Source organism: Pleurodeles waltl, chromosome 10 (genome assembly GCF_031143425.1).
Source record: "Pleurodeles waltl isolate 20211129_DDA chromosome 10, aPleWal1.hap1.20221129, whole genome shotgun sequence".
Classification (NCBI taxonomy): domain Eukaryota; kingdom Metazoa; phylum Chordata; class Amphibia; order Caudata; family Salamandridae; genus Pleurodeles; species Pleurodeles waltl.
The window spans coordinates 396,948,637-396,962,080 of NC_090449.1; the positions used below are offsets into that span (position 1 = coordinate 396,948,637).

The 13,444-nt window shown below is 46.2% G+C and overlaps 1 protein-coding gene across 1 annotated transcript in view; it reads left to right on the forward strand.

Moving 5' to 3' along the window:
• The window catches only part of LOC138261557 (uncharacterized), a 403,078-nt gene that overhangs the window by 305,943 nt on the left and 83,691 nt on the right, over positions 1-13,444 (forward strand). The window lies entirely within an intron of this gene.

The following is a 13,444-nucleotide window of genomic DNA, read 5'->3' on the forward strand; positions in this document are numbered from 1 at the left end:
ACAAAGTTTGTAACCTGCGTCTGTCCCCTGATCACCAAGAGGAATTGAATCATGTGTGGCGTGCCTTGCATTCTGAAACAAAAGGTCCTTTTGGAACCATCATGTGTGTCCCACTGCCTCGGCTTTAAAGGTGCGTCGCCGGGAATATTAAGACAATCTGGATATCTTGGGAGAAGGCGAGGAGCAAGCTCTGCAGCATCCGGGTGTGTCTGGTGCAGAAGTTGAAGAGTCATTCTTGTCAGAAGTCTCTGACTCAGACGTCGAAGCTGAAGGACTGCTGCCAGCCCAACACCAGCTGCTGAGGACCACAGGGAGTACTACTACCACTGTTCCTCTGAGGCACCATGATCCTAGCTACCATGCCTTTTCAGATGGCTCTGAGCCACCACTGCCTCATGGCAGTGGTTGGCACCGAAAAAACGAGCTGGACCTGATGCCCTTACAGCCCTCGATGCCAAAGTCTGCCACAAAGCCTCGCCCCTCAGCATAGTCTGCCACTTCAGCACCTGAACCAATGCTGTCAGCGCCTGATCCTAAAGATGTCTGCTTGACCACACTCTTGAGTCGAAGGTTTTGGAGCTGAAATCCACTTCAGGGCAATCAAGATGCTAACCCTCTTCAGCTCCATCAAAGCCATTTTCTGAGGCGTTTGACCAACCCATCCTGCAGACGTTCCATTTTGGACACAAGTCAAAGGAGGATCTACATCCAGCCAGACACAGGAAGGATCTTGGCTGAGCATGCCTCGCCATCTAAGGAGCCACACAAAAGGAGACTCATTTGCAAGAAGGACCTCAGCCGTCCCTCATATCCAGCACACACAAAACCTCAGCATCAGGACAGAGGCACTTCTCCACCACAGCCTGGCCCTTCCATGCCTGCTCCTTCTTCTCCACTTTCCTACTGTTCCATCTCCTCCTTCGTCCCCTTCTATTCCTACCTCACCCTTGCTTCCTGGAGACCCTCACACACATTCCCCCAAATGGTCTCTCCATTTTCAGGGAATGAGGACAGTCCATGGTCTCCCTCTCAGCCCAGTGATCAACCTTATGACCCCAGGGCTCCTGACCCTTGAGACGACTATTGGGCATATCTGCCAAGCCCTCTCCCCTGATGATTCTAACTCTTACCACGAGGCACTACATAGGGGGGCTGTTTTCCATAAAGCTGAGATGTACATTCAGCCTGAGGAAGATGATTTCCTGTTAGAAACCCTCTCGACCACACAGAGGCCCCTCCAGTAATTACCAATGTTAAAGTCATGCTCAAGCCTCCTGGGGACATCTCTAAAGAGCCCATGAAAGCCAGAATCATCACACCAGAGTTGAAAAAGAGTGTAAGGCTTGACCATCAGATCCCTCCTACATTAAAAGACAGTTTAACTCCCCAACAATCCACCCAACCCTCAATTCTTTAGTGGCCCAAACAGCTAGGAAGAGAGCTAATTCCCAGTGGGCAGGGGATGCACCCTCTCCAGACCGGGAAAGCAAGAAAATAGATACTGCTGGCAAACATGTTTCAGCACAATCTGCCACGCTTTGGCTCATTGCTAACTCCATGGGTTTACTCTCCAGGTATGATTGTATGCAATGGGACCTTATCCAACCTCTACCAGAGCAATATCGCAGGGGCGAAGAATATCTCCAACACCAGCATCTGGTATGTTGTGAATGCCACAGACATGGCTGCTTGCAGCATTAATTCCAGTCTCCTTCTCCAAGTCATGAATGGCTGTGTGAGTCTAGTTTTAAAGTGAAGGTACAACAACACTTTCTTAATGTTCTTGTTGACTGCAAGCATCTTTTTGGCCCCCAGGTTGATGAGATGCTCAAGAAAATGATATGGATACAGTTAAGGCCATGGTTTTCCTACACACTCCTACTGCCCATGGCTCCCTTTGACTCCTACAGTACCTTGACAGAGCTGAGAGAGGTTCTGTGCCTAAGACTTCCACCACCTACACCAGGCAACAGCAGCCGACCCCTTCATGGGATTACTACAGGAGGGGGTATAGAGGGGCATTGGTAAGGGGAGAGGAAAAGGGGCACCTCCTAATGGAGCCACCACTCCAAAACAGTGACACTTTCATCCTTCCCTCTAACCATCCTACACTTGTTGGGGGCAGGTTGCAGATGTTTCTGCCTCACTGGCAGGCAATTGCAACCAGTGGGGTCTAGACATCCCACAGAAGGGTTATTGCTTAGAAATCACCTAAACACTGCCCAATACCCCCCATACCCACACAAGTTATCAGCAGAACGTCTGCGACAAGAGGAGAAGCATGCACTACTTGTCAAAGGGGCCATAGAGCAAGTGCTGCCACTACATCACGGCAAAGGAGTGTACTCCCTGTTCTTTCTCATTCTCAAGAAAGAAGGCTCCCTCAGGCCTATACTCCACCTCTGGCTCCCCAACAGATATATCCTGTCGGAACACTTCCACAGGATCACTCTTCAAATGTCATCCCTGCATTGCGGCAAGGAAACTTCATGACACCCACAACTTGAAGGATGTCTACTTTCATATTTCCATCCATCCATCCCGTCCATCGTAGATTCCTGAGGTTTCTGAAGAGTGGAAAACTTTATTAGTTCAAATTGCTGCCCTTTGGGTTCAAGAAAGCCCCCAGAGTTTTCACCAAATGTCTAGCAACGGTAGCTGCTCACCTCGGGTGGGGCAGCATTCATGTGTTCCATTACCTCGCTGACTAACCAATCTAGCACCCCACACAGCAGTAATGTCTGGCGCACACACAGATAACCTTAGACCTTCTTCACAGATTGAGCTTAACCATAAATATAGCCAAATCCCACCTTCAGCTCCTTCGTGTGCAGCCCTCCGTAGGGGCTACTGTAGATTCAAGAGTGGGGAAAGCATATCCAAGTCTTGCCAGGGTCAACACTCTCGAAATTACACCTCTTTTTCAGCCGTATCATCACATAAGAATCAGGACAGTAATGCATTTATTGGGCATGATGGTTTCCTGCATCGCAATAGTTTCTCAGGCAAAGTTACGTGTGTCCCTTACAACAGTGCCAAGCAGCAGAGTGGTCTCAAGCGGAGGGTGTATGGGAGGATCTAGTGTTGGTTTGGTCCGTACACATTGCTCTCTGCAGTGGTGGAATGCCAGAAACCTGTTGCAGGGACAGCCCTTACTAGACCTAGTTCCGCAGGAGACCATCACCATCGATGTATTGCTAACCAGATGGGGAGCGCATCTCCAAGATCTCACAATCCAGGACTTGAGGACACCTGCACAGCAGGGCTTCCACCTCAACCACCTGGATTTGCTTGTATTCAGTTTGCGCTTTGAGCATTCCTTTCACTTACTCACAACAAGGTCGTCCTAATCTGCAGGTACAACACCACAACAAAGCTTTATTACAATCTCAAAATCAATGACACATAAATGATGCGAAAAACCAAGTTATAAATGTACATGAAAACCATAGGCTGACCAAAACGTCTGAAAAGATTCAACCTGCTAAACATCAGTACTGTTACACTCCAAAATAATTATGTAGATTAGCAATAACTCAATACAATATGAACATTATTATCAGATTTCAATGCAGATGATTGTGACATCAGTACATCATCACAATACAGTTTTCACAATCCGTATCAGAGCTGGGCCATTCCTAATAATAACCAGAATTGAGATTTGCATGTGTGGGAATGGGCTAACACGTGCAGGTAAAAGCAAAAATAAAGTAGGCAAAAATAATTTGGAAAACATCTAAATATGGCAACTAACTATACAAATATGCTGGTGTAAGTGACTAAGCTAAAAAGGAAACAAGAAACCACATGTTCGATGGCATCTGTCGCTGTAGATACGCATGTTCTGCAATAGCTCGCCATCTGGTGTTGGGCCGGAGTGTTACAAGTTGTTTTTCTTCGAAGAAGTCTTTCGAGTCACGGGACCGAGTGACTCCTCCTTTTGTCTCCATTGCGCATGGGCGTCGACTCCATCTTCGATTGTTTTTTTTCCGCCATCGGGTTCGGACGTGTTCCTGTCGCTCCGAGTTTCGGAACAGAAAAAATAGTTAATTTCGGAAGATTTTCGTCGGTATTGTTGCGTCCGGGATCGGCGTACTTAGATTCAACACCGCATCGAAGATCGAAGAGCTCCGGTGCCCTTCGGGGTAGTTTTTCGATCCTCCGTCGGGGCCTGGTCGGCCCGACCGTGTGCTGAGGAACGCCGATGGAACGGACCCCGTTCCGTTTCTGCCCCAAATGCCACAATAAATACCCCTACACAGACCAACACTTGGTCTGCAACCTGTGCCTGTCACCTGAGCACAGCGAAGACACCTGCGAGGCCTGTCGTGCGTTCCGGTCCCGAAAAACACTCCGAGACCGTCGAGCCAGAAGACTTCAAATGGCGTCCGCACCGACAGCCCGACGGGAGTTCGAGGAACAGGAAGAGGAAGGTACCTTCTCGATCCAAGACTCAGACTCCGAAGGATTCGACGATACACAAACCGTGAGTAAGACGTCGAAAACCACACAAAGAAACATTTACAAGGCCCAGGGGACGCCACTGCCACCAGGCCATGGCTCAACCCATAAAATCGGTGACCGACCGTCGGCACCGAAAAAGGCCCAAACAGTGCCGAGATCGTCCGACTCCGGTCGAGACACCGGCACGCAGCCTTCTCGGGACCGAGAAAGTGCTGGAGACAAGCCTCGACACCGAGATGCCGGTGTGGACACGGCTCGACGCCGAGACAGCGGCACCGAAACAGATCGACGCCGAGAGGTTTCGGCCCCGAAAAGGAAAAAAGTCACCTCGGAGCCGAAAAAACACGCAGACAAAGTTTCGATGCCGAAACAAACTGCAAGCGACCCAGCTTCAGGCTCTTATACAGAAGAGCACTCGCTAACCTCCCAAATGCAGAAGCATAGGTTTGAGGAAGAGCTACAAGCAACTGATGCGGACCATACGCAAAAGCGTATCTTCATTCAGCAGGGGACAGGAAAAATAAGCACCCTTCCCCCCATTAGGAGAAAGAGAAGGTTGGAGTTCCAGACGGAACAAGCACCACAACCAAAAGTGGTGAAAAGAGTTACACCACCACCCTCTCCTCCGCCCGTGATTAACGTTTCACCAGCACAAACGCCATCACACTCCCCAGCTCACACCACCATGAGCCAGGGTGACCAAGACCAGGACGCATGGGACCTATACGACGCCCCAGTGTCAGATAACAGCCCAGAGGCATACCCTACAAAACCATCTCCACCAGAAGACAGCACCGCGTACTCTCAGGTGGTGGCTAGAGCAGCACAATTTCACAACGTAAGCCTCCACTCAGAACAGGTCGAGGATGATTTCTTGTTCAACACACTCTCCTCCACCCACAGCTCCTACCAAAGCCTGCCTATGCTCCCTGGTATGCTCCGGCACGCAAAAGACATATTTAAGGACCCGGTCAAAAGTAGGGCAATCACACCAAGGGTGGAAAAAAAGTATAAGCCGCCTCCTACGGACCCGGCTTTCATCACAACACAGCTGCCACCAGACTCTGTTGTTGTAGGAGCAGCTAGGAAAAGGGCCAACTCTCACACATCTGGAGATGCACCACCCCCAGATAAAGAAAGCCGCAAGTTTGATGCAGCTGGTAAGAGAGTCGCAGCACAAGCTGCAAACCAGTGGCGCATCGCGAACTCCCAGGCACTACTTGCGCGCTATGACAGAGCCCACTGGGACGAGATGCAACATCTCATTGAACATCTGCCCAAAGACTTCCAAAATAGGGCAAAACAAGTGGTTGAGGAGGGACAGGCCATCTCCAACAACCAGATCCGCTCCTCCATGGACGCTGCAGATACAGCTGCACGGACAATTAATACATCTGTAACTATCAGAAGGCATGCATGGCTCCGAACGTCTGGATTTAAACCAGAGATTCAACAAGCAGTTCTCAATATGCCTTTTAATGAAAAAGAACTGTTCGGTCCAGAAGTGGACACAGCGATTGAGAAACTCAAAAAAGATACGGACACTGCCAAAGCCATGGGCGCACTCTACTCCCCGCAGAGCAGAGGGAATTACAGCTCATTCCGTAAAACGCCCTTTCGAGGGGGGCTTCGGGGTCAAAGCACACAAGCCAGCACCTCACAAGCCACACCGTCCAGTTACCAAGGACAGTATAGAGGAGGTTTTCGGGGACAATATAGAGGAGGGCAATTCCCTAGAAATAGAGGAAGATTCCAAAGCCCCAAAACCCCTACTACTAAACAGTGACTCACATGTCACTCACCCCCTCCACACAACACCAGTGGGGGGACGAATAGGTCATTATTACAGAGCATGGGAGAAAATCACTACAGACACTTGGGTTCTAGCAATTATCCAACATGGTTACTGCATAGAATTTCTACAGTTCCCTCCAAACATACCACCAAAAGCACAAAATTTAACAACACACCATTCCAATCTCCTAGAGATAGAAGTGCAGGCACTATTGCAAAAGAATGCAATCGAATTAGTGCCAAACACACAAATAAACACAGGAGTTTACTCACTGTACTTTCTGATACCAAAGAAGGACAAAACACTGAGACCAATCCTAGACCTCAGAGTAGTCAACACTTTCATCAAATCAGACCACTTCCACATGGTCACACTACAAGAAGTATTGCCATTGCTAAAGCTGCACGACTACATGGCAACTTTAGACCTCAAGGATGCTTATTTCCATATACCAATACACCCATCGCACAGGAAATACCTAAGGTTTGTATTCAAAGGAATACATTACCAATTCAAGGTACTGCCTTTCGGATTAACAACCGCACCAAGAGTCTTTACCAAATGTCTAGCGGTAGTCGCTGCACACATCAGAAGGCAGCAAATACATGTGTTCCCATATCTAGACGACTGGCTAATCAAGGCCCATTCGTTAATAGAGTGCTCAAATCACACAAATCATATCATACAAACCCTCTTCAAACTAGGGTTCACCGTCAATTTCACAAAATCCAAAATTCTGCCACGCAAGGTACAACAATACCTGGGAGCCATAATAGACACATCAAAAGGAGTAGCCACTCCAAGTCCACAAAGAATTCAAAATTTCAACACCATCATACAACGCATGTATCCAACACAAAAGATACAAGCAAAGATGGTATTACAACTCCTAGGCATGATGTCATCATGCATAGCCATTGTCCCAAACGCAAGACTGCACATGAGGCCCTTACAACAATGCCTAGCATCACAGTGGTCTCAAGCACAGGGTCACCTTCTAGATCTGGTGTTAATAGACCGCCAAACTTACCTCTCGCTTCTGTGGTGGAACAACATAAATTTAAACAAGGGGCGGCCTTTCCAAGACCCAGTGCCACAATACGTAATAACAACAGATGCTTCCATGACAGGGTGGGGAGCACACCTCGATCAACACAGCATACAAGGACAATGGAACGTACATCAAACAAAACTGCATATCAATCACCTAGAACTTCTTGCAGTTTTTCAAGCACTAAAAGCTTTCCAACCAATAATAGTTCACAAATACATTCTCGTCAAAACAGACAACATGACAACAATGTATTATCTAAACAAGCAGGGAGGGACGCACTCCACGCAGTTAAGCCTGTTAGCACAAAAAATTTGGCATTGGGCAATTCACAACCAAATTCGCCTAATTGCACAGTTTATACCAGGGATACAAAATCAACTCGCAGACAATCTCTCTCGAGATCACCAACAGGTCCACGAATGGGAAATTCACCCCCAAATACTGAACACTTATTTCAAACTCTGGGGAACACCTCAGATAGACTTGTTTGCGACAAGGGAGAACGCAAAATGCCAAAACTTCGCATCCAGATACCCACACAAACAATCCCAAGGCAATGCCCTATGGATGAACTGGTCAGGGATATTTGCTTACGCTTTTCCTCCTCTCCCTCTCCTTCCTTACCTGGTAAACAAACTCAGTCAAAGCAAACTCAAACTCATATTGATAGCACCAACTTGGGCAAGGCAACCCTGGTACACAACGCTGCTAGACCTATCAGTGGTACCCTGCATCAAATTGCCCAACAGGCCAGATCTGTTGACACAGCACAACCAAAAGATCAGACACCCAGATCCAGCATCGCTGAATCTAGCAATCTGGCTCCTGAAATCCTAGAATTCGGGCACTTACAACTTACCCAAGAATGTATGGAAGTCATAAAACAAGCAAGAAGGCCATCCACCAGGCACTGCTATGCAAGTAAATGGAAGAGGTTTGTTTGCTACTGCCATATTAATCAAATACAACCATTACACACAACTCCAGAACATGTAGTGGGTTACTTGCTTCACTTACAAAAATCTAACCTAGCTTTCTCTTCCATTAAGATTCACCTTGCAGCAATATCTGCATACCTGCAGACTACCTATTCAACTTCCCTATATAAAATACCAGTCATTAAAGCATTCATGGAGGGCCTTAGGAGAATTATACCACCAAGAACACTACCTGTTCCTTCATGGAACCTAAATGTTGTCCTAACTAGACTTATGGGTCCACCTTTTGAACCCATGCACTCCTGCGACATACAGTTCCTAACCTGGAAGGTGGCATTTCTCATCGCCATTACTTCCCTGAGAAGAGTAAGCGAGATTCAGGCGTTTACTATACAGGAACCTTTTATACAACTACACAAAAATAAAGTCGTCCTAAGGACCAATCCTAAATTTTTGCCAAAGGTTATTTCACCGTTCCATCTAAATCAAACAGTGGAACTTCCGGTGTTCTTTCCACAGCCAGATACCGTAGCTGAAAGGGCACTACATACATTAGATGTCAAAAGAGCATTAATGTATTACATTGACAGAACAAAGAACATCAGAAAGACTAAACAACTCTTTATTGCATTTCAAAAACCTCATGCAGGAAACCCAATTTCAAAACAAGGTATAGCCAGATGGATAGTTAAATGCATCCAAATCTGCTACCTTAAAGCTAAACGACAGCTGCCCATTACACCAAGGGCACACTCAACCAGAAAGAAAGGTGCTACCATGGCCTTTCTAGGAAACATCCCAATGCAAGAAATATGTAAGGCAGCCACATGGTCTACGCCTCACACATTCACCAAGCACTACTGTGTAGACGTGTTATCCGCACAACAAGCCACAGTAGGTCAAGCTGTATTAAGGACATTATTTCAGACTACTTCCACTCCTACAGGCTGATCCACCGCTTTTGGGGAAATAACTGCTTACTAGTCTATTGCAGAACATGCGTATCTACAGCGACAGATGCCATCGAACTGAAAATGTCACTTACCCAGTGTACATCTGTTCGTGGCATCAGTCGCAGTAGATTCGCATGTGCCCACCCGCCTCCCCGGGAGCCTGTAGCAGTTTGGAAGTTACCTTCAATTATTTATATATGTATCATCTCAACCTTAAATAAGTGCATACTTAGTCACTCCATTGCATGGGCACTATTACTACAATTCAACTCCTACCTCACCCTCTGCGGGGAAAAACAATCGAAGATGGAGTCGACGCCCATGCGCAATGGAGACAAAAGGAGGAGTCACTCGGTCCCGTGACTCGAAAGACTTCTTCGAAGAAAAACAACTTGTAACACTCCGGCCCAACACCAGATGGCGAGCTATTGCAGAACATGCGAATCTACTGCGACTGATGCCACGAACAGATGTACACTGGGTAAGTGACATTTTCATTACTTATACCTCTCCTCATGGGACAGCAGACAGGATTCATCAAGAACGGTCACCTTCTTCCGGCGTCAGTTGACAGCAGTATAAGGACAGCGCAGAGCACGAGCTGCACATAGGACACATCAGCAGTTCAAAATTAGTTGTGCTTATTAATACTGAACCACATATCAGAATAGGGCAGTTAAAACTGTGATAAGAAAACTCATCAGGGGACTCGGAAAAGAGAATGTGTATGCACACTTAAGTAAAATAGACATACTCCAAAAGAGCTCTAAACAGAAACAAGCAGGGGAGAAGACTGAAGAAGTCTGACTTCAAGAAGGTTCAGAGGAGAGCTGACTACTATTCCAAAGTTCTTCTCTAATTAAAATAACCAAAATCCATTCAATTGATCCTCCTGATGGGCACACTCTGGGCATTGATGTCAGCATTGTAGATGGTGCCACCAGGTTCTCTTACATTCAGAAGTGTTCACAGTAAATGTCCATTGTTTCATACTATGACTTCATATGGTTCCGCTAAAATATTACATTTTCTTCCTGTGCAATTCAGCAGTTAGAACATATATTGGTACATTAGCTAAACTTGAAACATGCTCTTCTCCTGGAATACAATAGAACATTCAACAGTACATTTGCTGCCTAGAGAAAAGAATTCTGATTAAAGGGGGAAAATAAGCACAAATAACATTTTTCATTGCTGCTTGCGAAAATGAACCTTCAGGCCTTGTCATGTAAAGAAAGCCTAATACACATTAATAAAATTAATACATCAATAAACCCCTTTTGAGCACCCTTAAATTCAAATCAAATATGCAAGCAAACAATTTTATTAAACATTATTCATGTTGTGACAAAGCAATTTTTAAACGTGTATTTTTTTAAACATCATTAGTGCATTTAATTCAAATTCATTTAATACTCAAAAATACATTTTATTTCTACTGTTTTTACTTGAAAATAATACTTTCATGTTAATTTTAATAATTCACACATTTATGAGTGCACAATGTTTTATGAAAAATACAAAAGGTAGTCACAAATGTCCACCAGAAATTTAAACTTGCATGTTTTAGTTTCTACATTATTTTCTCTGCTTGACCTTAAAACTGCAGGTTTATTAGCTGCCATACGCTACTTCTAGGCCACTAATTTATTAATACAACATGATCTCTCTCATTGTGTTGCTGAGGACATACACTAAGCTGGTCCCAACTTAAGGATTCCATCTTAATCAGTCCTTGTCTCTGAAAGCTCTATTTGACAATGACAGATATATATTTTCAATATCAAATGTACTATTCTTAGGAAGTTATACAGAATTGACACCTTTTTGTCTTATCAAATGATTTTGATCATAATGAATCCAAGAACGATTGAGTGTTTATTCTTTGGCAAGGTTATGTCTAAAGGCTATGAGTGGATTTTTACTCTGGTGGAGGTAACCAACCGAGGGAAATTTAGCGGACCCAACAGACCATACTTATATTCCAACTGGGAAAAATTGCTTATCTGGTGGTGGAGGTACCAACCACATATCTTTTCCGTTGATTTTCCTTCGAGGCAATACATTTGGGAAAGCTATTTGGGGACTCCTATTGCATTTTAGTAATTTTTAAAATAATTTGTTATTTATTTTAAACAACACTACGCAAAACAAAATCTGGATGGGATTAAAACCATTCATTATTTTGGATAAAGAGCCATCTTGATAGCTTCTGTGCATCCAACCAGACTTTTCCCCAGGTGTCAGACTGGATCCGGAAGATTTTTGATAAGCAGTACCCCTGCACACCAACATCAGTTATTGTCTTTCTGCGCCAACAGTGCTGATCCGCAAGAGAGCTACCCTTCAGTCATTTTTGACTGGTCTTTTCAATTTTTTGTCAAATTCTTTTTGAGATTACTCCTGATGTGTCAAGAATGACGCAAGGTTTTAAGCCCTGTGGATCCTGTCATTGAGCATTGTTGGTGACAGATCTGCACTTCGTCTGCTAGTGGTGTTTGGAGTGCGACCACGACCCAAAGTCGTGCCCTGAGTGCTGGGACATACATGAAAAGGCTTTGAGGGAGCAGTCCCTAAAGCTGATGGCAGCCCACCATGTGACTCCGCGCAGGTCAAGATCGAGAGGAAGGTCCCGGGACCAGTTGCAGAGTCCAAAGTTATTGTCATCCCACTCAAAATCCTCTGGCCCACTGGGTAAGTCGAGGCACAAGAAAAAGGGTTAAAAGTGGAAGCGTTCTACGACTTCTACTTGTCCATCAGCTGATGCGATGACGGAGCATAGTCATTCTAGGCCTCATTCTTCAGAACCTGCGCCTGGGTCAACTCCACAGCTCCCTGAGTTTCCGGGAGCTGGAGCCAGCTTTGCCCAATTGAAAGAATTTTATGACGGCATGTGTGTCAGTTTAGGCAGTCCAGCGCTACCGAAGCGTAATCAGTCCTGCTGGATTGAGGGAACCTCATTGGGTTCCATGCTGGTGGCTTCGACTGCATCACCTCAACCTTCTCCGGCGCTGATCCGGCTGCTTATGCTCCTGGCGAGACCATTGTCATTCCCAACAGAACCTCTAGGGCTAGGCCTCGGGGAAGACTGAGAAGGGGACAATGGTCCCTTTAGAATACCAGCCATACGAAGAGGAAACGGACTGGCATGAGGACTTGGGTGAAGTCAGTGAACTGAACACATTTACAGATTCTGGTATTCTTTCTCACCCTACTGTGTCTACGGAGGAAGCAGCCTCTCATAAAGTGGTAGTGAGGAGGGCAGCTATGGTCCTGGACCTTCAGCAATCCTCAGCAGTCAAGACTAATCTCTTGACGGAGGTGCTGCAACCGAGAGCTTCCACCACTGAACCCCTGCTTCCATTCAGTGGTGCCCTCAAGAACGTCCTTCTGGGTATCTGGTCCCAACCGAGCACAGTGCCTACTGTGAATAGGGGGACTCCCAGCTGCCATCACCCCACACCTGGGGACCCAGGTTTCCTAACAGAACACCCCACCCCTGAGAGCTTGATGGTCGAAGCCTCTACTTCTCATGGCACACCCCCTATCGCTTTCCTGGTTAGGGAATCCAAGAAATGCTAACAACAAAGAAAGGGGAGGGACCGGGAGTATTATTGGTCCAGTGTACAGTCTCCCTACACTAATAACAATAGTGTGGAGCAAATCCCGATGATGATGCTAGTCATCCATTAGGATGCTTGAGGGTTCTCGCTCCTGAAATTACAGGTTTTTCTGTTATAATGATCTTTGACATATATATCTCTTTTTGGAACAGTGTATACTTATGTTTTTGTTATTAGGGAATCCAAGAGCCTGGATTCTTTTGGGAAAAGGATGTTTTCTTCTGCAAGCCTTGCATTGTGGTGTGTGAACACCACATGCCTTTTGGGCCGTTGTTCCAACACACTGTTGGACACAGTTGCCCAAGTGCTACCAAAGAGTCCCAGAGGAGGCCTGGGCTGTTCCCTTTCAGGCCATTGCCAACGGAGGAGATGCAGCAAAGTTAACGATCCACTGTGGACTGGACACAACCATCTCATTAGGCAGAATGGTTTTAACGGCAGTGGCCCTGAGGCTCCATGCCTGGCTTAGGATGTCTGGCTTTTCTGGGGATGCCCAAGCTTCCATGATGGACATGCCCTTCAATGGCGCCCATCTCTCTGGAGACCGGGCAGATTTGGCCCTCGAACACTTCAAGGATTTTTGTGCTAGGGCGAGGTCCCTAGGCCTGCAGCAG